The sequence below is a fragment of the Pinus tabuliformis genome, chromosome 9, assembly GCF_031772625.1.
Source record: "Pinus tabuliformis cultivar Carrire ecotype Pingquan chromosome 9, CPIR1, whole genome shotgun sequence".
In the NCBI taxonomy this organism is placed as follows: domain Eukaryota; kingdom Viridiplantae; phylum Streptophyta; class Pinopsida; order Pinales; family Pinaceae; genus Pinus; species Pinus tabuliformis.
In genome coordinates, this window is record NC_142307.1 from 543631308 (window position 1) to 543659234 (window position 27927).

The 27927-nt window shown below is 34.5% G+C and overlaps 1 pseudogene; it reads left to right on the forward strand.

Annotated features, from left to right (window-relative positions):
* The first annotated feature begins 22 nt into the window (after window positions 1-22).
* On the forward strand, window positions 23-27909 carry LOC149149666 (transcription factor GAMYB-like; annotated as a pseudogene).
* Window positions 27910-27927: the final 18 nt, after the last annotated feature.

Sequence of the window (27927 nt, forward strand, 5' to 3'; positions counted from 1 at the left end):
AGAGGACCACATTGAGGACACTATGGCGGATGATGAGGAGGATATAATGGTAGAGGATGCGGTCGTGGTCAAGGTAGAGGAAGGTTTTACTACTATACCTATTGAAAAGAAGGGAACATTGCTACAGAATGCCCCTTCAAATATTAAACCCATTTGCGCTTCTGCAATATGTGTGGTATGGGTGATCACTCTTTGGAGGATTTCCCTTAAATTATTGAGAAAATATTAAATAAAATTTTGTTAAATTATTACAAACAGTTCCCAAGCATGATATTTTAAATTCCAAAAACCCTCATGTAGTCAGAAGGTCAAGAGCAGGAAAAGATAACAACAATCAAGACCAGCAAGTGATTCAACTAGTCAAGAACACGATGAAATATCCTAATGTGCAAGGACAAAATGGTACAATGAAAAAATTTGTCGAATTATTTATGAAAGAAACCGAACAACAACTACTATCTAAGGATCTAATATTGGAAGAATTTCTTGAACTATTAAAATAAGAACATTATGTTGCTCACCTAGTAGAATTGCTTAATATGCTAAAAAACTGCAATGGAATAAAAGAAAAAGGGAAAAATGTTTGACAAATATCACAATTAAATTAATTAGAATACCATGATCCAAAACTTGACTTAGAAATAAATGGACATATGGTCAGACAATTTGTGGTGGATTTCGGCTCCCAGGTAAACATTCTTCTAGAAGAAATATGGATTAGTATGGGTCGATCGAACTTGCATAGAACAACTAACTATCTTAAACTAACTGACCATGGATTTTTTGAACCAATAAGGATGCTATGGCATGTAAAAACTTCCATAATGGGGATCCCGACAATATTCGAATTTGAAGTCATCGACTAGGTCGACGAAATCCCTACATACCTGACATTAGTCGGCTAACCTTGGGAACGAAAAATGAAGGCGGAGATATCATTTGAAAAAGATAGAATTAAGTTAAAAGATAACAATAATAATATTATCGTCCGCTTAGACCCTTGAGAAGGAAATCCTTGGGTCGAATCTTTTGACAAAGAATTTAAAATGAGACAAATTTATCAAGTACCGCACGAATATCATGACAATGTTGAACCGAATGTTGATGGTGAAATTATGATAGGATCTCCACTTTCCATGGGATAGACCTCTAACACAAAGCTAAATGAATGGAATATTTAAAATTATGAATCCAAATCAAAAGAATGTTAGACAATTTAGCCCATTCCGACTTAAAAAAAAAAAAATTCCATGTTATTCTATTAAAGTAATACCAATTGTACGAGAAAAACATTGTCGAGAAACACCTTCTCTACTTCTGACATATCTAACAAATGTTTTTGGTAACATCATTCAATTTTAAAAAAGGGCATTTCATGTCAATCATATCGAGAAAGTAACAAAGTTTATCAGAGAACATGGCAGAATGTAGAGTCTGGTATAAACCTTCACAGGATAAGCCGCGAGATGGTGGGATACCCATTCATCTCTACTTCAAACATGGACGACTGTGACAACATATTTTATGGAGCTCTTTGGAGGGAAAAAGTTATTTGCACAAAAACACATACCCACTTTAGTGACATATGTTCCTAAACACCTTGGACGACCTACTGAATAAATGGTACAAATTGGAAGAATCTTGCAGTCAATCACTTCAATGGAAATAATTAAGGGAAAAATTCATCAAGGATTTTGAGTTCTAACTAGATGAAGCAAACTTAAAAGGATGTAGTTCAAAAATATTTTTTAACATAGAAAAACCTATTGACTACCAAAACTCAGTCAATGCCTAAGTGGCTGGTAATTATATATCATGTGCATTTGAAAAAAATAGGGGAAGTCATTTAGAAATGGAAGAATCACGTATTACTGGTCAAATTTTTTCCTTGAATAAAAACCATCCTAAAAATTATAAAAGATTTCAAATAGTATATAAAGTCAATAAATATGAAGAAGCCAAGAAATTAGAAAAATTATACTTTTCGCCAGAATATCAAAAAATGAAAGTCAGGGAAAAACAACTTGAAAAATTTTAAGCACATGACTGGATGGATGTCGAGATTAAACTACACGAAGTTGACATATCCAATGATGATCAATCGAAAATTGCTCAACTTGGTGATTACTGGTCGGAGAAACAAATCATCGAATTTGTCGATATACTTAAGGAATACCAAGATGTATTTGCTTAGGATTATAAAAATTTAAAAGCACTGGTAAAGGAAATGAGAGAAATGAAAATCAAACTCATTTTGGGATCTAAATCAATAAAGAAAAACACCTTATAAGCTTGTGCACAAGTATAAACCCATTGTGCAATTTTTTTTTGAAGGAGTGCTAGCCGTTGGTATTATTTACCCTATAGAAACATCAGAGTGGGCAAGCCCTATGGTCGTTAAGCCAAAAAAGAATGATCCGACTAGACTACACATTTTTGTTGATTATTGAGGATTAAATAAATTAACAATCATTGACCCTTTCCCAACCCCATTTGTAGATGAAATCCTAGATGAGGTCACGGGTCATGAATGTTATTCCTTAACTGATGGGTTCTTGGGCTATAACCAGGTACCTATAGTGGAATAATATCGAGAAAAAAAATATTTTGTTACTGAAATTGACTATTTAGCTTACAAACTAATTCCTTTCGAGTAGAAGAATTCCCCATTAGTATTCTCAAGGATCATTGTCAAAGAATTCCAAGAGTATATCTATAAAAAAATGGCAGTATATTTTAATGGTTGGACAATTTACACATTACTAAAATATCATATTCAGTGGTTACGAATGATGCTTAAGGGATGTCATCAGATACGTTTATCCTTGAATATTAAGAAAATGCATATTTGAAAAACCTATTGGAATATTATTGGGCCATGTGGTTTCAAAGGAAGGGATAAAAGTAGATATGGTGAAAATAAAGGTAATATTAGACCTAAAGCCTCCTGTAAATTAGAAACAAGTCAAAATATTCTTGGGACATACAAGATATTAAAGAAAATTCATTAGGCATTATTCTGACATCACATTTCCAATCGACAAGATTCTAAGGAAAGATTCTCCCTTTATTTGGTATAATGAATTTGATGAGTATTTCCAATTGTTAAAACATAAATTAGTTAAAGCTCCAATCCTTAAGTTTCCCAACTGGCCCAAACAATTAAACTTATATGTCGATGCATCAAACGTTGCAGTTGGAGCAATCCTAGCACAACCTGATAAGGAACAAATAGATTTTCCAAATTCCTAAAACAGTTAGAAACTTTTAAAAGTTGAAGGAAACTACTCCATGACAAAATGTGAATCTCTAGCAATTATTTTTACGTTGCAAAAATTTCGACACTATCTCTTGCAAAACCATTTCATATTTTACACTGATCACCAAGTGTTAAAGTACCTTTTCAACAAACCAGTTCATCAAGGATGAATCTGACGATGGTTATTATTATTCCAATAATTTGAATTTGAATTTATTGTATGATGAGGAAAACATAATGTCAATCCAAACCATCTATCCTAACTAGAGTGTCAAGAGGAGTTGACTGATATGGATGATGACCTTCCAGATGCACATCTATTCAGAATTGAAATAATTCCATCAAAACTTGTCGAAATTGCATAATTCTTACATACCGAAAATGCACACGATGGTCTATCGAATAAGAAGAAAAAGGAACTTTCCATAAAATAAACGCCATACACATTGATAAATGGTCATTTTTGTAAGTTTGGAATTGATGAAGTACTTTGCAAATGTGCTTTAGAACATGAAAGAGAAGCAATCATTGTCGAAGCACACAAAGGGGGAGCTCAAGGACACTATCAAGGTGAAATGACTACACAAAAGATAATGCAAGTAGGACTTTGGTGGCCAACATTATTTCATGATTGTCGACAATATGTACAACGACGCAATATATTTCAAAGAATGGGGAACCCTCCACCGAAACACCAAATTTTGTTGCACTCGGTCATCCCTTCACTACCTTTTGAGATATGGGTGATTGAATTTGTTGGCCCATTTCCTAAACCAGGTAAGAGGATGTGAACGAAATATATAATAATTGCAGTCAAATATCTAACAAAGTGGGAAGAAGATGAGCCAGTCAGATCATGCACTAAAGAAGTCGCAGTTAAATTTATATACGAAAACATAGTAACATGATTTGGCTACCCCTTAGTCCTTATCAACGATAGAGGAACTGATTTTGTAAATGGTACAATCCACATATTGAAAAAGAATTTTAGGAATGAACACAGTAATACTACTGTGTATCATCCACAATCTAATGGTGTTGTTGAGTCATTCAACAAAACAATGAATAAATGCTTAATGAAAATTTGTAATGTCGACAAAGTTGACTGGGATGATAAAGTTCCAGCGGTTTTTTGGGCTTATCATACAATGTATAAGTAGTCAATAGGACAATGCATTTGAAATTGTTTATGGTTAGGAAGTAGTAGTACCATTCCATTGTTCATAAAATGCACAGAACGTGTTGACTATATTAAAATATAATAAAAAATTAGAAGTGGAACAACTAAAAAAATTACACCAACTAGACGAAGATTGACTTTATTCCCTTTACCATCAACAGATCAATAAATAAAAGAAAAATCATGACACAACATAAACCTACATGTTAAACATTTTTAAGTTGGTAATTTAGTCCTACTATGTGACGGTAAAGTAAAAAGCAAGCCGGAGAAACTCGAAATTGCATAGGTAGGACCATTCTTTATTGAAGACATCCGACCTTCAAGAGCTATATAATTGAAGACCTTAAAGGGGCACCTTTTCAAATCACTTGGTAATGGTTCTTGACTTAAAATACATATTTCTTAGTAACACTTAGAGTAGGTTAGTTATAGGATAATTGATGAAAAAAGGTTAACCGATTATTATGTAAAAAATTAAATTTCTAAAAATAAAGCTGATTAAATTATTAAGTTACTAAATTATTTTTGTTTCTGTGTATTAAAATTAAATTAATAAATTAACTAAAAAATTACTAGGATATGCTAGGCAATTAAACTAAATAACATTATGGAGCGGGAGCCTGGCCTTCACAATCTCCTAAGGGTGAAACAAAGTTTGGAACGACAACAATACAAAGATGAAAGATAGATATTATACAAGGGAAGACACTTACTTGGGTCATTGAAGCACCATCCGATAGAGCAAACACATCAAGTATGATTCAACAGTTCAGTGAACTAGGAAAGAAACGGTGATTGTTCATTTGGGAGTTCGAGAAAATCAGTCGTGCACAAGAATTTAGCATATGACTTTACCAAAATACCTCACAAAAGATAAAAAGAGGGACCCATAAGCTAGAGTAATCAAGTATCGTTGTCCCTTTCTAACGGAACACACATTCCAAACATACCATTACCGTTAGATGATCAACAAAGGTCACTTCAAAATATTTCACAATTACTAACCACTACGTGGGAAAGGTGGCAATAGAAGGCATGCATGATTATGGTGAGGATCGAAGATTCAATCATAAATCAAAGAGACATTTCGAAGGGAAAAAATCTAGTGATAATGAGGGAACAATCAATTCCACTACTATAAAAATTAAAGAACACCTTGGTTTATTAAAGATAATGCCCAAAATTGCAGTTGAAAACCCTTGCGAGTTGGACAATATCCCTAATATACCAATCCTTGTCATTTCTGACTCTAAACCTTTTGATTTCCTTCGAACAAAATAATTCTAAAATGCTTTCTCCATGGTAAAGTGAAAAAATAGGTCTTATGAATAAGATATTACATTCGAGCCCCAAATGAACACAAGATTTGACCTTATTGAGATAACAGAACTAGGAAAAAATCTAGTGATAATGAGGGAACAATCAATTCCACTACTATAAAAATTAAAGAACACCTTGGTTTATTAAAGATAATGCCCAAAATTGCAGTTGAAAACCCTTGCGAGTTGGACAATATCCCTAATATACCAATCCTTGTCATTTCTGACTCTAAACCTTTTGATTTCCTTCGAACAAAATAATTCTAAAATGCTTTCTCCATGGTAAAGTGAAAAAATAGGTCTTATGAATAAGATATTACATTCGAGCCCCAAATGAACACAAGATTTGACCTTACTGAGATAACAGAACTAGAAATTAGCATGCATAACATCAAATAAGAAAATGTTGATGAACCTGCATGGGAAAAGCATTTTGAATCCTATATTAAATGGGCCAATATAGGAGATTAATGGAATTCTCAAACTAATTTCTTAGAAAAAATTGGCATTCACAACATTCTTGGTCCCCATTAGTGGAAAACTTGTAGGGGATGAAAGAGGAGGTCCCTAAATACCTAGACAACAAGTAACACAATGGGAAAATTTGGTTGGGTCAAACACAATCCATCAATGATACCACCATCCACATGCTAATTGGGCTATCCTACAAAGGAAGCAAGGTTTTAACTATGGTCGATGTCAATAAGTGGCTCACAAAGCTTGTTGGAGGTGCATCAGGGAAAAATTCAAGAAGACTTGTTATTAGTCAAGTTAAATACCCTTTGGTCAAGTGGATTTTCACCATTGTCTCTGTATGCCTAAATTCATTCAGTCAAGCTTCATTTTTTAATCTTACAACACTTGAATCTATTAGTGAGATAGCGAATTCTGGTCAAGAATACAATTGGAAAGACCATGCAACTGACCTTGTTAAATCCAACTATCAGGATTGCCAAAATTATGGTAAGGCCATTTTCTTTCCTTCATTTTTAGTTTAGATAGCCATAAAGTCTAGCTCACGCATTTGGGAAGCATAATTCACTAGAAAATATACACCCCTCATGAACAATTTCAAAAAAGAATTCAATAGTTGGTCGGGAAAACCCCAATTGTTAAGCCCTAATGAAATTGGCTCTTGAATGTTAGGACCCTATAATACTAGTGTAGCCACCTTATTTTTATTGTTAGTGTATCCCCTATTATTATTTTTGTGCCCATGTAGCTCCCCATATTGTTATAGTTGTGCCCCATAGAAGCCCACTATTGTTATTATTGTTATCTAGGATCTGATTATGTAGTGACCCCTTAGAATCCTATATATACAAAGGATGTCTTTTAATTTGTATCATCCAAAAAAATTTCATTAGTTTAATGTAAATGAGGTTTCCCCCTCAAAGAGGATAATTTTTAAGTCGTTGATCTATCTTTTCTTCTATTTTGTGAACTCGTTGCATAACATTTGGTATCAAAACTTTGGATTCTAGGGTTTTTCTTCCTCAAACAGGCCATCTTGGAATTTTCACTATAATTTTTTTTTATACAATGCTTCTAAAGCTGAAATTAGGACCATGTGAGGCTGACATATTGGTGAACATCTTGTATGAATTTTATATCTTGGTTCACTATATTTTTAGAGATATGATCCATGAAGTTAGGGGTTTTGCAGCCTCCAAAATTCAGTCTCAAATAGGTAATCTGGGGAAATCATCATAACTTTATCTATGAGCATAATAGTTTAATTTAGTAGAACTAAACTAAATCTAAACATATTTTAGTTTTCGTGTATAATTTTCAGAGCCAAAGGTCGAAACAGTGACATGTGGCATTCAATACAAGTTCGCTATATTAAACCAGTTTGTAATCAAGTCATCATGAGAGATTGGGAATAACTCTTTCTTCAATAGTCCAATCTTAGTCTAACTTGTGGAGTTAGAAATAAGACTCGTAGGGCTATCACAAGATGCAATTTCAGACCTTGGAGATCTGAAATTACATAGCTACAACAAATTCAATTTCAAGCTCCTACAAAGCAAGAAAAAGGTGTCTATTTTTTAAAAATTTGCATAAGTTTTGATTAAAAAATCAATTTGAAGTAATTCAAGGGACATAGTGAAGCATAAATATCATTGTTTGATTCCAAAATTACTTGAAGCATTAAAATGGAAACACCTAGTAAGCAACCAGAAAGCTCTACTATGACACATGAAGAAGAAGAAGAAATGCAACAGGATATATCAAAATTACGAGACCAAGTGCAACAAATTTCGCTCTCAGAAAGAGTAACCAAATATGAAATGGAAGTTAAGACATATGATTTGAAGAATGGTCTAAAATCATAAATGGAACATTTGAAGTATGGATTAAATGAATACATGGAAGGTTTAAATTATGGATTAAAAGCGGACATGGAAGCTAAGATGGAAGGTTTGAAGGAAGGTTTGGCAAAATTGCTACAAGAAATGATTCCTAATGGAAAAAAGGTATTAGATGAAACTCATGATGACATCAAAAGGAATGTTAATAATGATTTTAGAGACTCTAACTTTGGATTAAAGACCCACCATATTCCAAAGATTGATATCATTGAGGAATTTTTATGGCAAGGATCTCATTGTATGGATACTACATATGGAGCAATATTTTGATCTCCATAATGTGCAAAACACACAAAGGTTACGCATTGCATCTTTATATTTAGAACCCAATAAATTTGTATGGCATCGATGGCTTTGTTCTCGTAAACCACTTGTTACTTGGTTAATTTTTATGGAGGAAATGATATCACATTATGAGGATACAAAGAGAAACACCTTCTTTAGCCAATTGATAAATATCAAACAAAAGGGTTCAATGGTGGAGCATATTGAGGACTGCCATAAATGGAATATTAGGGTAAATGATATTCTAGAGGACCACAGGATTGATTGCTTCATAGGGACTTTAAAGGATAATATCCAACATGAGGTTCACCTTTAGGAACCTGATGCATTGGAGAAGGCATTCAAGGTGGAGAGAAAAATTGAAAGAAACATTATGGCAACAAGGAAGTCTACCACTCAAAACTATAAATATGGAAGTGTTACTGCTCCTAGCCTTCCACAACCAACAAGGTTGACACCACAACAATTGGAAGAAAAAATAACAAAAGGTACTTGTTACAGTTGTGATAGGAAATACACTAAAGGTCATAAGTGTGCCGAGAAGAAATTATTTTACACATATTGTGAAGAGGAGGAAGTAAATGAACAAGAAATGTAAAAACAAGAGGATGTACGATGGGAACCAAACCCAAATAAAGAAGAAATGAATCTGACCATATCTTGTAATGCATTGGTAGGAATTACCACTCCTCAAACTCTCAAGATAGAAGGACATATCAAGAAGAAAAAGGTAATATTGTTGATTGATTCGAGTAGTACCCATAATTTTATTCATTGTAAGATAGCCAAGGAATTGAATTGATTCCTATATCCAGCACCAGGGTGTCAATTGATGAAAACAAATGGAGGAACTATAAATTTCTCTCGAAAGTGCCATAATATCAAGCTAACCATGGGGGAATATGTATTTAATAGTAAAATTCTTTCCATTCTATTGTAGCGGTCGCAACACCCTCCAAAATTTGGCCTACACTCAAATTTTAGAGCCTACTGTGGATACTATGATCGATCGTTCCTTAGCCACTTATTGGTAAGCTGATGATCTCAAGCTCCCCTCTTCAATCTTAAGAGTCATTCACTCTTTTTTATTTATATAGCATGTGCCATCTTTGGGCATGGGGATTATCACTTGTCATGCAAAGGGAAGTTTGTTTTGCCTTAAGGGGAAATCTTTGTGAGAATGGGTTGTTCTAATCACATAGACATGTTTCACACTCATTTCACGTACTCTTGCACAAATGTCTCCTTTACCCTCTTAGAGTCTATCATCAGAGCCACACTAGTCGTAAGATGCCACCAAGGTTGTTGCATTAAGCGAAGTATGTGTTATATGTTCTGGAGGGTCTATGTTGTATCACTAAGTGTTCAAGTGTGTGATCGTAGTCAAGCTCTATCATTGTCCACTTTAGTTCCGCTAATCCCACACTTAGCCAAATTCTGGAGTTTCCTTAGCAACCTAGCCTCATCCAGATTTCTTGAACTACACATTTTGCATCTGAAACCCTGAAGCTTTCTCCTTTCCTGCGGGAACTGTGTAATATGCAAAAATCCCAACCTCCCTTAGCATTCAAAATTGTGCAGTGGTTTCCTCTAGTGTCCTTCCCTTAGTCAGAACCCATTGTATTAAGAAACTACAATATTTTGTCCCTGAGTTGCCTAGTCTTCCTTGCATTCTAAAACTGCGTAGATGTGTCATCCCAGGACCTCATCCCACAACAGTGCCTTGCATCCTAAAACTACACAGTTTGTCCCTGAGCTGCTCAGTCTACCTTGCATCCTGAAATTGTGCAGATGTGTCCTCCCATGGCCTCATCCCGTAGTAGTCATTCCCACTAAAACTACACAGATGTGTCTCTAAGTGATCATAAGAAGGATGACATGCTATAGGAATCTTAAGGAGCTAAGGAGAAATATAAGCATACTAAGGAACCCAAGGTATGATAGAAGATCAAGACAGCATGAAGACTCCATATAATGCATAACCCTTTGGAGGTTATGGAAAAAAAGCACACATTTTGAAATACACCTCTTAGTGTAGCTTGAAGGACTACTTCTCATTGTTATATCATTATGTCTTCAATGACATGCATGGTTGCAAGCAAAGAAATTCATACCATGGGTTTCCTCTACGTGCCTTGCTCCCTTTCGCTTGTTGGATAAATTGTCATCTTTTAGCATGTTTGGTTGTTATGTCATGTTTGTGAACTTTTCTGGTGACCTTGAAGGTTGGTATTTGTGTATACAATTTGTCCTAGCAATGTAAATACCTATCGAACTCATAAACAAAGTTGTAATCATTGTCACACAAGTGTCGTCATGGTTGTCCAAAGTTCTATCCCAAGTGTCACACTTGTCGCTTTTAACTCTAGACAGACTCATAGAGGGAAATGATTTGTATTGTTATCCCAGTGGTCTGTGTTTTCATGTTGTCGAAGTATGCTAAGTGTGTGATCACAATGTCGAGTCCTCACAAGTTCACTTACCTCCCACACTTAGCCATTTTCTTGAAAATATTTATGACTAAACAACCCCACTTCATCGAAATCTGATTGAGCTGCATTGCAGAGTATCATCCCTCAGTGATGTTGCTCTACTACCCGGAACTACGTAGTGCTTGAGGTTGTCCCCCATGAAAATTGTACTACATAATCCCAAAGGTGAGCAGTTTGCCTTCCTTCCCATAATTGCATAGAAAATGCCTCAAAGCCCAACCTGAACTGTGCACTTCACAAGATCATTCATCAAGCCTCCTCCCTGCCTACTGGAACCTCACAATGTGTAGAGACCTAAGCCTACACTTCTCCCAGAAAATGCACAGAGGTGTCCTCCCAGCGACCTCCCTCAATCGGGACTCGCTGCTCCCAGAAACTGCATAGAACTATCCTCTCTGGTCCCTTTGTTTCCATGTCTTTTCTTCCCTCAGAAAATTTCTTAGAGGTGTCCCTCAGGGTCCCACCTTATAGCTGCCACTAGTGAATTCAACTGCACAATCTTGCCTCCTAGTGGTATCTACGTAGCTTTCCCCGATAGTGAAGATTGTGCCCCGAAGTTCCTCATCCAAGCATGAGATGCACTCTACCTAGTCTTAATGACTAGTCTCCCTCCCTAACACCTGGAACTACGCTATGCAAAGTTACTGGGCCCTCTTCCCAACCTGTCATATGTCCCGAGCCTATACCATGGAAAATAATGCATCATCTTAGACTAGGATATTTTTGATTTGATGTCGTCCCGTCATGAGTGAATTGCAGGGATAGGTACACTAATAGATCATGGTGAGATGATGAGTAGGATGAAGGAGGAGCAAACATGCTAGAAGACTTAATTTGGATAGACAAAATAAGCTCAAGCAAAAGAAACACATGCATGTAACCATATTACACGACCAAGAACATTGAAGACCCCACAACATCAAGCCATGCAGAGGTGAAGAAAAATCACATCCAAGAAAAAATCCATCACTCAGCAGAAACAGCAAATTGACATTTCCACCACAGCCAGTCAATCCATGTTAGAAGTGTCATGTCAAGTTGTGTCATGAGTTATTGAGGCCACATCACTACTATGGGCCATATCTTTTGTAACTAAATGTAATGTAAAGTGAAAGTCCAACGAATGCACACATGAAGATGAAGAGTCATGTCAGTTGAAAAGTCATAGGAAGTTGAACGGTCATGAGGGTACCCCAAGAGTCACAAGTGTCAAGCATCACCCTTGGAAATATATACTCCTCCCATTATATGACAAAGGAATTTTCACCTTGGCTCCTTCCAGGAAGCATAGAGAGTTTTGAGCCACTTCTTTGAGGAGTGAGGAGTGGCTAAAATGTACCACTACTGGCACTAGTGATGTATGATGTACATATGTTTCACATAACATTTTCTTAATTCATAATCTTATTAAGGCCAACACATTTTCACGCATGTTTTGTAGATGTTTGTAAGACTACTCTTTAAAAATTTGTAATGCATGTATGCTTAAATTGTACTAAGATAGTTGAACTACTTTGGTTTTTTTAGTGATTACATTGTTGGGAATGTGTTGTACTGGTTATCACTACTCTCTTATCCTTGTGGACTACTCTGGGGGACATTAGATAGACATGTCTTGTTTACTGGTTATAACAACTATCACATTCGTGTCGACTACTCTGTTGGATGGTGTACGCGTTTTCCCTTGCACCTTGGTTTTAACAACTTCTGCATCCACTATGGACTACTCTATTGGATGTTGGATAGACCCTTTCTGGTTCGCGTGTGCCTCTTCCTTGGTGGTACTACAACCTCTCACTTAGAGGCTCACTTTACTCCCCCCCTTTACAGTAAGAGAACCTTGACATAGTTACATTACGCACTCACCAAGATCACGTACCTTGTTGTTTGAAGATACCAGTGTAACACTCTCATGTGGTGATAGCTAGAGCGAAGTAAAATATCTATGTATATGGAAACCAGGCCTTTATCTCTAATGGGACTCTTACACCAAATAGTGTGAGGTCTAATTAGGACTTCACATCGGGGAGATCCCCTTGGTTAACGGATTCCCAACATTGTTAACACATTCCAATGAGTGGTGTTCATGTTGTACTAGGAGTCTAATGGTTACAATCTTTGGGGACAATAACTTTTAATTTTCAAGAACCTTTCTTGAAATTCTTTTGGGAAGGAAATGAAGTTGAATTCAGGGGTATTGCAGGGAAACCAGGAAATATAATTAACTATAATGGCATGGAAAATCTTCTAAAGAAAGAAAAACAGGGCATAATTTCACAATTATGCTCACTATAGGTTCAAACATCGAAAACATCTATTTCTCCAGATCTCCAAAAAGCCTTGGACAATCATTCCAAGGTATTTGAGACTCCTAAAGTCCTACCACCTATTTGTGATCATGATCATGCTATTCATTTTATTCCAATAAGTTTTCCTCCAAACATCAGGCTTTATAGATATCCCTATGCCCAAAAGAGTGAAATTGAATGTATGGTTGTGGAAATGTTAGAGGTCGGTATAATTCAACCTAGTCAAAGTTATTCATGTGCTCGAGTAGTATTAGTGCACAAGAAGGGTGGATCATGGCATATGTGTCTAGATTATAGGGAGCTCAACACGCTCACTATTAAAGATAAATTTCCAATTCATGCCATTAATGAATTGTTGGATGAATTACCTGGAGAAATTTACTTCACCAAGTTGGATCTTCAGTCAGGATATCATAAAATTAGAATGAATACTAAAGACATTCTGAAAACAACATTTAGAACTCATTAAGGTCATTATGAATTTATTTTTATGCCTTTTGGCCTTACTAATGCACCTTCCACATTTCAAGGTTTGATGAATTCCATTTTCAAACTCTTCCTTAGAAAATTTGTGTTAGTATTTTTTGATGATATACTAATCTACAACAAGTCTTGGAAGGATCATGTTCAACATGTTGATAGGGTACTCAAACTATTGGAGGAGAAACAATAATATGAAAAAATATCCATTTCTTTCTTTGGAGTACAAGAGGTGGAATATTTGGGTCATATCATGTCTCATGAGGGTGTTAAGGTAGAACCTAACAAAATTAAATCCATTAAGGAATGGAAAATCCCCACAACCCGAAAGAATCTTCAAGGATTTACAGAGTTAGCAGGGTATTATCACAAGTTTTTTAAGAATTATGGGAGAATAGTAGAACCTCTAAGAAAATTACTAAAGAAATATGCATTTTCGTGGACTCTAGAAGTAACTAAGGCCTTTGAACATCTTAAAGAGGAAATGTGCCAAGAACCGATCTTAGCTACACTAGACTTCACAAAAACCTTTATTATTGAATGTAATGCCTCCGAAAATGGAATTGGTGATGTTTTAAAGAAAGAAGGAAGACCCATTTCTTTTGAAAGTCATCCAATGAAGGGAAAGTATTTACATAAACCTATTTATGAGAAGTAAATGTTGGAAATAATACATGCACTAAATAAAAGGAAATGTTACCTTATGGGAAGACATTTCGACGTAAAAACAAATCATGATAGTCTTAAATAATTTTTGGAACAAAGATTATAGTTAGAAGAGCAGCAAAAATGGGTCACAAAAATGTTGGGTTATGACTTTGAAATCATCTAAAAAAAAGGGAATAGAAACGTTGTTGCATATGCACTCTCAAGAATGGATGAGTATGTGGAAGCATTGCTCTATGTCATTTTTATTATCCAACCTGATTGGATAATTGAATTAAGGGATGAATGGAATAATGAAGAAGAGGTGTGGAATCTCATTCAAAAGTTGCATCAAGACCGCAATACGTCTGATACATTTATCTAGAAAAATGACTTATTATGGTACAAATATCGCTTATATCTCTATAAGAATTTGCAACTCAAACAAAAGATTATTTTGGAGTTGCACACCTCTCCCTCAGGAGGGAATTCAGGATTTTTAAAAACTTACCACAAGGTCAAGAAGGATTTTTTGGGATGGCCTTAAATTTGATATTCAAAAGTTTGTGGAAAAATGATTGGCTTTCCAACAAAATAAAGTTGAGACAATTAAGACCCCATGTCTGTTACAACCTCTAGCCATTCCAAGTCAACATTTGAAGGAGGTCTCAATGGGTTTTATCACAATTTTACCCAATTCTGAAGGAAAGAGTGTCATCATGGTGGTAGTTGATAGACTTATCAAGTATGGACGCTTTTGTGCAGTATCTAATCCTTTTAAATCCAGTACAGTTGCTACTGCATTTATGGAAACAATTCAAAATCTTAATGGAAAACCAAAGATTATTGTAAGTAACAAAGATCCCATTTTCACTAGAAATTTTTGGACAAAATTATTTTCTTGTCTTGATATTAAATTAGCTCATAGTTCATCTTATCATCCTCAATCTGATGGGAAAACTGAGATAGTGAACAAATGTTTGGAAGGATATCTTCATTTCTTTGTATTGGATAAATAAACACAATGGTTCAAGTGGTTACGTCTAGTTGAATGCTGGTATAACACTTCCTTCCATACTGCAGCAAAAATGACCCCATTTATGGCACTTTATGGATATCATCCATCGTCCATCACATCATATTTAAGAGAAAATTATAAGGTTCAAGAAGTTGAATATCACATTTAGCATCAACAATAAGTTTTCCAACTCTTAGAGGATAACGTCACTCTAGCGCAAAATCAAATGAAACAACAGGAAAATCAATATCATAGTGCAAGAAGTTTTGATATAGGCGACTGGGTGTTTTTATGGCTACAGCCATATAAAAAAATGTCCCTCAAGAAAGCCAGGAAGGATAATAAATTATCAACCACGTACTATGGTCCTTACAAGGTGTTGCAAAAGATAGGTAATATGGAATATAAATTGGAGTTTCCTGCATCTTCTTGAGTACACCCAGTTTTCCATGTTTCATGCTTAAAGAAGGTTAGCGGTGACAAGCTTCTAGTTCAAATAGTATTGCTAAAGCTTGACAAAGAATGAAAACTCATATTGGATCCAGAATAAATCACAGAAATAAGAACTAGCAGCTACATAATTGATCAATTTTAGAGTATCTCATTAAGTGGAATAACTTACCTACTAAAGATTCCACATGAGAGGATGATAATTTTATACGGAAGCACCTGTAACTACTCAAGTGTTGAGGAAAACACTTTTTTGAAGGAGAGGGGAATGTTAGGTCCCTATAATATGTTAGGTCCTTATAATACTAGTGTAGACCCCTTATTTTTATTATTAGTGTAGCCCCTATTATTATTTTTGTGCCCATGTAGCCCCTGTATTGGTATTTTTGTGCCCCATAGAAACCCACTACTGTTATTATTTTTATGTAGGCTTTGATTATATTGTGACCCCTTAGACTCCTATATATACCAAGGAGGTATTTTCATTTGTATCTTCCAATAATTATTTATTAACGTAATGTAAAGGAGGTTTCCCCCTCAAAGAGAATACTTTTGTTGATCTATCTTTTCTTCTATTTTGTCAGTTGGTTGCATAACATTGAATATCAAGAACACTTCTAACAAATGGAGGGTCCCTCAACATATCCATTGAGCCCTTCCCCCATGCTCCCATATTCAATTATGGCTAGACAATACCTACATCTCATATAACAACTTTGTTGAAATCAACCCTAATGATCTCCCCTACTAGCCATCTATTGGCCAAATATTCAACAAACCACGTCAGCAATCCAACACCAATTATGTCATTCCACATGCAATTTTCAACTTATCACACAACATCATTACCCCTTTAAAGGACATCGAAGTCGAAGAAGAAGTTTAGGTTTCTTTATATTTGCAACCCTTTAAATTCGACCTATTAGTCCCCTTCCCAAAATCTTCCCATAAGTCCACCCTCAAAGAATATATTAGTCTTAAGACTACACCATCCAAAACCAAATCATCTCAGTGGTAGAAAGTTCTCAAAGAAATGTGATTAGGTGATCCTAAAAAGCAACAACAACTAGGTGAAGTCATCAAAAAAATGTATCTAGAAGAAAAAGAGACCAAAAAGAATTAGAAACCTAAGAATCCTTCCATCAAGAGTCAAATCTGAGATGACCTAGAAAACACCAAGGATTTTTTCACTGACAACATTCAGAACAAAACGGATGAAGCTAATAAAAAAATTAAGTACAATGCCAGCTCTGCCTCTCAACAATGTCAACGCAATAAAATTAAAGTCCATTCTCACAACCATTCAGGCCAAAATCCCACAATAACTTAGATTGATTTGACAAAGATACTCATATCCACTCTTTGACCTATATTTCATAAGAGCACCATCAATCATATCATGAGAATTCTGAGAAGGAAGAGTTTGAAGAAGAGACATTTAAAAAAGAGTAGGTTGAGAAAGATAAAACTAATAAGGATCATTCTCAGAAAAATTAGTCAGAACAAGACCAGTTGGAGCAATATCAATTAGAGCATACTTAGTTGGAAAAAACTTATTGGAGATGAATGCATTGGATGAACATTAGTCATATCTAAATCAGTCAAAAAATCACAATAATTGAGGGGCTAATTCAAAAGATAACTCATCTTAATGAAATCTGTGATGAAACTATAAATATCATCATACAACAAGTGTGTCAATTGAGGACCTTATTGAAGGCTTGAAATTCTCTGCCTACAACACTATAAGGGAGACCACCCGGTCTGAACCTTAAAGTAGCTCCTTTTCTGTTTGGAATGGTGGTTCCAACTGGTTTAACTAGGTTTAGTTACCTTTTCCCTATTGCTATCGGTTTAAGATATGTCTTTAGTTATCAATAACCAGGGAAATCATATCAGTTCTTCTTGTTGATCAGGCAAGAGAATGACCCTTAAACTATTTTAACGGCACAACCAAACCATTCTAAAGTTTTTCCTCTTAAAAGAGCACTTCTAGAATGCGAAAGATATGATAACACATGCAAGATTTAATCTAAGATGAATTTATTCTAACCTATCTCGATTGAAGGAAAGGGAAATCCTTCTCTCAATCGAGATCTGATTAACTTAATAGGGAAAATATGTTTTAAGGAATTGGAATTAAGATGGAGGAATTAGATCGAAGAGATAGCTCACAAGATATGATTCCTCATTAACATAAATACTAACAATTAAACACTTATTAAATAGTTACATAAGATCTTATTGAAAATATATCCAATTCCTTATTCATCATATGCATAAGAACTATAAAGATTCATGATGAATTACTGAATTAGTTCTAATAAGAAATCATGTATGAAAGCAAACAATTATTATCCTAATTCTTAAGATAGCTTGCCGATCTAAGATTATAACTATTTGTTCCTATTAAAATTTTATTTCTCCTATTATATCTAAAAATTAAGCCTATAGAATAGTCTAAGCAGAATTTTAAATGAATTAACACTCAAGATTCAACAATAGTGCATGAATCCAATTATTGACTCAAACATTCAAAATATAAATTGAAAGACTGAAATAAGAATTCATTTCAATTAAATTTTGTAAATAGTAGTGCTAAACATCATTAACTGAAATAAACCTTTATTAATAAATGAAACCAAATTATAGATCCTCACAGTACAGCAATAGTGCACAATCCTATGGGCTTGCTGTAAGACCTTCCTCCCACATCTACCCAAGCAACTGGCCAGCCAGGGTAAACATTTGACAAGAGGCCACTATGGATAAGATTCAACCTCCTTGGTGACTTTAAGGAAATGGAATCGAAAAACAATAAAATGAAAAATATCATAACCAGAACCCCATTAGCCATGATAGGGGTTTCGTCAAACATATCATCAATATGTAATCTACATGTGTAAATAACATAATTAAGTGTAGCGATATAATACTTATTTGAGAATTTCTATGAACCATTGTTCCCTCATTCCATTTTCTTCATTATCCTCCATTAAGTCGTAGGCACATTATCCATTCACATACAAGTAAAAACATGTTGAGATCCATACATAGTTGTTGTCATAAAATGTGCATATAACCAACATAATAGCAACAGAAATAAATACATCAATACCTTTGCACATGAAAATCAAGGGAATTGGTTTCTCATTAATGAATTCAATGAACCAACTAGAGATGGGACTACCATGTTCCACCCGACCATAGAATGGCTAAGCCAAATCTCTCTTCAGCCATTCACCCCCCTGCCATATTCCAAGAATGAATGTGGGACACATCAATCAAAACTCATCCAGGGCTTCTAGAGGCCATCCACCTCAACCCATAAAACAATGATTCCACCTCGTGGTTAGAGATCACCAAAAATCATAATCAGATTGGTCTCCATCCAAGCCTTCCAGGGCTTCCAGAGCATTTATCCAACCAATTCTTCCAGAAATAGTAAATCAACCTATAGCTTAGACATGGCTTCCAAAGAGTTTGTCCAACTAAGGCTTCCAGGACCAGTAACTCAACCCACCAAGTCTTTCAGAGAATTTGTCCAACTAGGGCTTACAAGACTAGTAACTCAACCCAAGTTGTTACACGGCTTCTAGAGCGTTTGTTCAGTCAAGGCTTGCAAGACTAATAAATCAACCCAAACTAAGGAAACATGAGAACCAACCAAAAGAAAAAAAGAAAGAAAACCCACAATTACCATGGCTATCCAGGAAATGGAAAGGCTAGGAAATCCACTGTCAGTCCAAGAAATCCTCCATTCCAATGACAGATCATAACCAATAAACCACATGCATGTGCCATGCATGTCAAAATATTGAACAAATCATACATGAAACTCAACACCTGCAAGAAAATATGATGTAGCTGCTGATGTCGGTGCCTTCTTGCGCTTTCCTGCTCTTCCTTTTCCTTATTGCTCCAAGAATACAAGTATGTCACACCCACCAAGAGCACTCCAAGAAAACTCTAAGTCTCCAAGAGTATGAGAGATAGACAAAATAATGGGAGAGTTCCAAAACTGAACTGACAAAAGGTTCATACTGAAAGGAAGAATCTTGCCAACTGATCCTTAGAAACCTTTTTATTAATGAGACCTCTGTTTTCTTCATTCTCCATTATTTTCCTTCATTTTCCTCCTCACATGCAACGTGACATTTCACCTCCTTTTTCTCCTAATTTCCATTATTTTCATAAATAAATGTGCCAAAATACCTTTTTGGCTCTTGAATGCCTTTGCCAATTTACTTAGCCATAAACAACCAAATGAACACCCCCTAAGATATCTTGCCCACCATTCAGCTTGGAATACGTGTCCCATCATCCGTGGTATTTATATATTTTCACATGGAATTTTCACCGGGGTTGTTACACCTGCAATCGATCTCTGCTTGTAGAAATGACCTCCTCCTTACAACAGTAGTACGTAATAAAAAAGAGTTTCTCCACAAACAAATGAAAACACTGAAATATGGAGTCTTATTCCCCAGGATTATTATGATCCTCATTATAACAATGATTTTAGGAATTCCATAATTGCAGAGCGAATAATCCCCCCCCCCTGATTCCATTCTCCAATCTGCTATTTAAAATTTTTACAAAAATAATTCTCAATAAGAAATTTGTTGAAGAATAGATTTGCTCCATCAAATTTCATTTGGCCAAAATCTCATTCTTCTCTTGCTGGATAATTCTCATTTATTGATATTTTCTTCTTCACATCTCTTCAACCGTTTTCCGGCAAAAAACAAATCCAAATTAAATTTAAATACAAAATCAAATCAAAATACCAAATCTGGAATAAACTATCTTCAATCAAAATTCATTAAATAATCAAATGAAAAAGAAATCTAAGCTTTTTATTGATGCCTGTGAAGCTTTAATTTGTCAAGGAGAACAAATATGAATGGATCTGCACTCAGTGGAGGCTGTGGGCAAATGAAAATGTAGAAAATAAAACTCAGAAAATTGATTTTGTTTAAAACTTTCGAGCTTGATCTTCTACTGAATTTTATATCCATTAAATGATCAAATATGGTTGTGTAACCACTTCATAAATAATCTCCATGATTTTATCTATACAATGAGCTATCCTAGGCCTCATTTGGCCAAGTAAAACTCAACTTATGAGCCTCCAAAATTGATGAGTCAAAACTGCTAGAATTCTAGAAATTCTATTGCCTAGGCTAAAAATGAAAATTTTAAATTAAATTCTAATCCTAAATTAGATTACAATTATTAATTAATTAATATTAATTAATTATAATTACAAACTAAAATTAATTAATTATAAACATAATTAAATTAATTAAAAACCTGATTTTAAAATTTAATTAAAATATAAATATATTATACTAAAATTATAATTGAATTATATTAAAATTATAATAAAACATTATAATTATAATATAATTATTATAATAATAAGATAATATTTTAATTTTATTTAATGAAAATAATATATAAAATCTCAAACTAACATATGAACCAACACCTTTTACATGTTGTAAGTGGGAGACTTCTGGAGGAGGGAGGAAGAGTTAGTGAGGAGAGGCGGAGTGATAAGGAAGGTGAGTGAAGAGTGAGGTGGAGGGATAAGGAGGGTGAGGTAAGGATGACATGAGCAGGAGTTATAAGGAGGTCAATCAAAACTATATGCTAAATAAAAATAGCTACTCGCATGAAAATAAAATCACGAATCACGAATTTTAAATAAAGTGCATAACATTTTTGTGATTTGTGATATGTGATATCATATTTTTTGTATTGCATCGTAATTTTCATTTCAGGATTTTTAAATTGGGGATATTTATTTCGATATTTTGGAAGGGAGGAGGTGATGAGAAGTGGGATGGAATTAAAAATTCTACAAAATGAACTATAGCCACTTTGAAATTTTGAGATTTTGGTTTGGCAATTTGTTTTAAAATATGAAATTGGAATAAATTACCAAAATCCCAAAAAACATGTTTTTAAACTGTTCTACAATTTGTCTGGGTCATTTTGTAGGACCATTAGTGAAATAATGGGAAAAAATAAAAAAAAAATAACTTGGGATTAATATTTACAATGAAAGACTATTTTAATTGCAAAAGTTAAAATATTATATATTTTGTACATTTTTAAACCTAGGTGAAAAAAATGATAAAACTTCAAAGGAGTGTCATTTACAAATTGGATAACAAAATGAGATGAAATAAGTATTGATTGAAAGCTAGTGAAAAGTTGAATTCAATAAAACAATCAAAAATATAAATTCAACGAAAATAAGAAAAGGAAAAATTGTAAGAGAATTAAACTAAATTAAAATCATAAAAGGATTTTGCAAAAAATTAATGGAAAGGGTCCCCATTATTTGAAGTAATAAGTCAAAAATGAGGGGTGTTGGGTTTTCCCTACAACAATGGCGACACACTCGGAAGAACCAATTATCTTTGGTTAAATATAATGAAATTTAATTTACCCAAATGTTAAAAATAATGGAGATTAAGAAACTATCTAACAGTAAAACATTTTCATAGGTCCCACATAAATATATTAAACAATATGAGTTTGTAAAGGTAAGTGCTCAAAGAAGATTCGAGAAAAGGTCATGAATCCAAATTTGGGAAGATTTATTTTAAAATTACGCCATATGAAAAATAGAAGAAGGTACAGATAGGAGTTTTTGATAAATCATATATCCATTTTATGAATGGTCTATCACATCGCTTTGCTGCTAGCAGGCCTGAACAATACCTCGACGAAATTATCTTTTAAGCCATACAAGCTTAGTCTCGCTGCCAGCAAGCGTCCATAGTCCCGATGAGTTTACTTGTATTTCCCATGCTTCCTCTTTTAATTACCCTTTTGATAAGTGCATTTTCAAGCGTTTAGTTTATAATGTATTTGAGTGAAAGAGGTGGGATGGTAATAGAGTCTTATGTTTAATCGATATAATACTTTGATAATGTTGACTCCAAGTTCCTTCCCTGCGACTATCAATCAAAGGCTTTATAAAGTGGAGGGGTTGGAAGGATTCATTGTGTTAAACTCACATCAGTTCTTTCCTTGAAAAAGTAAACTCAATCACTTAGAAAGGATGTATGTTCCTCCATGAAAAAGATTTAAAGCAATATGGTCTTATGGTTTTATAAGGATATGCCTTTAATGATAAATCAAATTCATTGAAATAGATAGAATTAAAATATTTCCCATGTATACAACCACTGTTGGGTGAGGAAAAAGCATTTCACATATATCGTGGCAGAGTCACCAAAATCAAACCATAACTGAAAGTAAAAGGAAAATAACTCTACACCAAAGTAAGAAAAGAAATAAGAAAACAAAAATAAAAATGAAGAAAGCGAAAGGTGAAAGAAAAATCCAAATTTAAAAGATAAACTCCAACAAGACTACTTATACAAATGTCTCAACAAAAGAGATAAAAGAAAATAAGCATATGTATGTTCCTTCCTATGTTGAGATTTAAATTTTTTTATCTTGCAGAGTTATAAGAAATGAGGCTCTCAAAATGTAGAGGGTGAATAGCAGTGATGATAGATAATATGTTAAATGAGAAGTCTCTGTCTGCTGCAAACTTTCTTGTTTCAAAGTAAAATCTGCATAAAAGCATCTTAGCCATTTTCTGACAAAAGTAATGCTCAAGAAACAAACTAAAGGTTCAAAAACTGTTTGTTTAATTGTTTTGATGATGATCATTACTGCTTCTTTCAAGAATCTCAAATCAAATTGAACAAAAGAGAATGAACTTCAAAACTGATCTGGTATAGGTGTGAAAGGTTCATGAAGACCCACAAAAATAGAGTTTAAGATCAGCAAAAACTAAAAACAAAAGTAAGAAAATGAATGAAAGTGGGTATATGAAACTTACCATTGGAGAATTTCATTTAATCTTAGTGAGAGATATTATCTTCTCTGATAAAAGATAAATTCTTATTTTAATTATAATTAAAAGTATGAAGGAGTTGAATCCTTTTGAAAGTTCATTAACCCAAAATCATTATTTATTAAATCTAACTAAGGCAAGCAGTAAACTAAAAGGAAACAATATTTCATGTTCAAGGAATTATAAATAAACCAAATCCACATAAATGAGAATGAAGATATGATTTTTAATGAATTACAGTGATGCTTGTTCTCTGTGCTTTTCCATTATGAATTTATATCAGCCCCAAAAGATTAAAGTTGATTCAAATCCCAAATAATGTAGCAATTATATATATGAAAAGGATTTGAACCTTTATATGATAAGTATGGAGTGAAACATCAACATTCAAATAAAAGAGAATTCAAAATAAATTAACCATGATCTATTAACCTTGTTCCAAATTATTTATGAATTACTATGTTAACACAATGGCTACTCAAGAGTACCTTAAAGTATTGTATACAGGTTAGTGCCTCGTCGGATGTTTCGTATCGCAAGTTTCTTTACCATGCATAAATTTCAAGCTACGATATTTACCTTTATCGATATGCGATTGAGTGTTATATAGTAGTTAAAAAGTAATGGCAAAGAGGCATATATTGGAGCCTATTGCATCAGAGGATCTTAAGGCAAGGCTTCATTTGATTTTTGTGATGTGATACAAGTGTTGCAATAGAGGAGTTGCGATATGAGCATATGTGATGGAAACATTTGATGGAGTGATTGTGATATCAGAGAATAATCATATCAGGATATCGAAGCTATTAATAAAAAGGAAACACCAATATTATTCTTGTGATAGCAAGAATGCAATAGATGAAGTGCCTCATTGGTGAGACTGGCTTTGGGTTTTATATACGTGGAGGATTTTTCCTTTGCTAAATGTAAAGGATATGATAGTGGAAGAAAAGGAATTGTGAATATTGGAGAATTAAATTTTAGAATTTGTTTTAAATGCTTCTGATATAATACGAACCCAAGAGTCTGATCAATCACTGAATTTGAAATTCTGAAAAATGAAAAGAAGAGGATTAGAATTCTAGATTTTACTAATTTAAAGGCTCCCAGTCCCTTTGCAAGAAAGGAATATCACTAAAGGGAACAATATGAATGAGTGCAACACAATGGTTTATCTCAACCTAGAAATTGTAAAATTTGGAACAGGCATAGATAAAATCGTGGAAAAGATCATTCGCTGCTAGAGTTTTGTGTGAATTTATGTCTGTTTGTAACAAACATGAGAAATAAAGAGTGTAAGCATTTCATTACAGTTGCATCGAAGAGGTAGAATATGATTTTGACTCATATTGCTAAATATAAAAATGTGAATTCCCGTGGGTCTACTCATATGAGCATATCAGAAGAAAAAAAATATCGGAGAAAACTTATGATTGTTCCTTTGAAAAATGTGACGTGTTACCTTCTGATAGGATTTTATTTTGCAACGGCTAAAAGCATGAGCAGGAAGGGATATCGGAGGTCCACGTTTGGAGGATGGGCGAAAAGAGATATCGAAGGTTCAGCGGATCGGGATATCGAAGATTAGTTGATCGGGATGAGGTTCACATTAAAAATTCTGATGTTTGGAAATTCTAATATTCAAAGTGGAAATCCTGTGGGGTTGATAGCTCTTAAAGTATTTAATTAAAATGAATCAGCTAGTTTAATTTCGTCTTTTAAACAAAAATCCCCTTTTATTAGTTATATCAATTTATCAGAAATATTGGATTAGAGAATCATTTTATCGAAGCTTTCAAATGAGGGGAGTTCCGATATAAATATTTTGATAATGCATTAAAGGTATATTAGGGATTTAATGAATGAAAGAAAAATTAAAGAATACTAATATTCTGATGAACAACAAATAATACTTCACTAAACATGATGTAGATTTGAAAAACGGTTGGCTACTTGCTTATCTGAGGTCTCCACAATCAAGTCAATGAAGACCTACAAAAAGAAACATAACATAAATAAGGAACAAATTAGTCTGTTCCAGAGAAAAAATAACAATAAATGAAGATGAACCTGTAAAATGCATACCTAGAAGAATATTGACTGTAGGTTTACATCATGAATCTTCAAGTTCTCCCATGTATTTCCCAAAATTTTCAAATGTTCAACATCTTCTTATTTAATTTAAAAATTCTAAATAATGAATTTGTCAAATTACATCCACCTCAAATTTATGTTAGAAGGCAAGAGTGTTGAAAATGAGCTCTTTTTCAGAAATACTTGAGAATAAAAAAATTGCCAAGTTGTAGAAAATTCTTGAAATTTATACATATATATGATCAATGTGATGAAGTTTTGCCAGAAAAATGATAATCAAGTGCTTTCACAAGTGTGTATGATCTGACTATATAAGAATTTTGATATGTTTTAAGCCACTTTTCTAGCAAATGAAAGGAGAAGCTAAGGAGAAATTGGATTCATTATTTGCTTATTAAAAATATGATGTAATAAAATAAATGCAAACATGAAAGAGATTTAATTTAAATTAATTAGGTAGATAGGCCTTCTTTCAAATCAGTTCGACCGTCTACACTTTTCATGTGCATTTGAAATCTATGCACAGATTTTTAGGCCACCTTTCTGCTTTCCACTTGACATCTATGTGCACTATTTTAAGGAGAGTCCGTTTAAATTTTTAGTGGAGTTTATGTCACTAAACATGGAGGACACCAGAATGCCAGAATTGCTGCGAGAAAACTCAAAAATCTCATATAAACATTCAGCAGAGGTTTTGTAGCCTGGCACCCTCACCACCTGTTCCGTCCTCTGATTTTACTCACCCTCATCACTTGTTTCGTCCTCTGATGTTACTCCAATTTCAAGAATTTTGAATAGGTCTCTTGCTCACTCTACAACTCTTCAAGGAGAGGGAAGAACAATGCCTGCTAGAGGATCCTGGTTTACGATCTCATGGACAAAGACTCTCTAAATAAATGGCTATTCTTGCATCTTGATTAGGGCGGCGGCGGCAGCGGCAGCGGCAGACACATAGGATGTTTGGCGTAGGAACAAAGCTACAATGTGGCAGTAGGAACTGCCCGATGTCACCAAGTTCTGAAACAAATTGGCTCGCATGGCTGCTCAGGTGATACCTATTGTTACTTTTTCCTTTGTTGGTTTGCTTTTATGTTTCTTTCTGATTAAAACAAAAGATCTCTGATGAAAACCCATTTGTTAGTTGAGGCCATATACGACTTTGTGACTCATTTTATCAGTGGTATATATGTTGGGATGACCTGTGTTTGGTTCCCTTTGAATGCTGAAAATAAATCAAATCAATAAATTTAGGGTCATGTATTCTTATGCTTTTAATTTTGGGTTCAGCTGCCTGGGCAGACTGATAACGAAATTAAGAATCACTGGAACACATGGATCATGATAAGGTAGAGACAGGGATTACCTCTTTACCCACCGAATCTGCCTCTAAAGCAATTATCAACAATCAACAAAATTAGCAGCCCATCAATGGTGCAGATGCTTCAACATCCCAGCATAATCATAGTCATAATTATCATGAGTTCCTGTCTCGCTCTGCAAAACTGGGGATTCCTAATGTCAACTTTGATAGCCTGAAACCTACCCAGCATGAACTGGAATACACTTCATTCCTGGCTTGATAGAGGTTTCCACGAGTTTGATTCTAAATCAGGCACTGAGATTTTCATAGAGTTACCATATGGTAAACCCAATTCAGTGTGAAAAGCGGGTTCGGGATAGCGAGAGGATGATGCCCTTTGGTGTAGGAGGAGGAGGGATCTCCCCTTTTGGACAGTTTGTCGATGACACCCCATTAAAGAGCATATGGGAACTGTGCTTCAAGACTGCTCGACGATTGCCATATGATCAGCCTCCAAGATTGGATGGGTTTGTGGCAAATGGTTTTCCTTATGATCCTAATTTGAGCAACAGGAATTCCAACCATAATCTATCAACCTTGGGGGTTTGATGATTGGCAACCATGCCCTTTTCATTGGCAATCTCTCTCCTCCTACACCCCTACTAGTTGTGAAGTTGGAGCTCCCTTCAAGACAACTTGCAGAGTCTGTGCATACCATTGGCACGCGTCTGGAGACAATGACCACTCCTATAGAAAATAACTCATACACACTACCACCTCCTATTCCATCGAACTTAATGCCAACAATCTAGCGTAAATTTGGAGTTCCA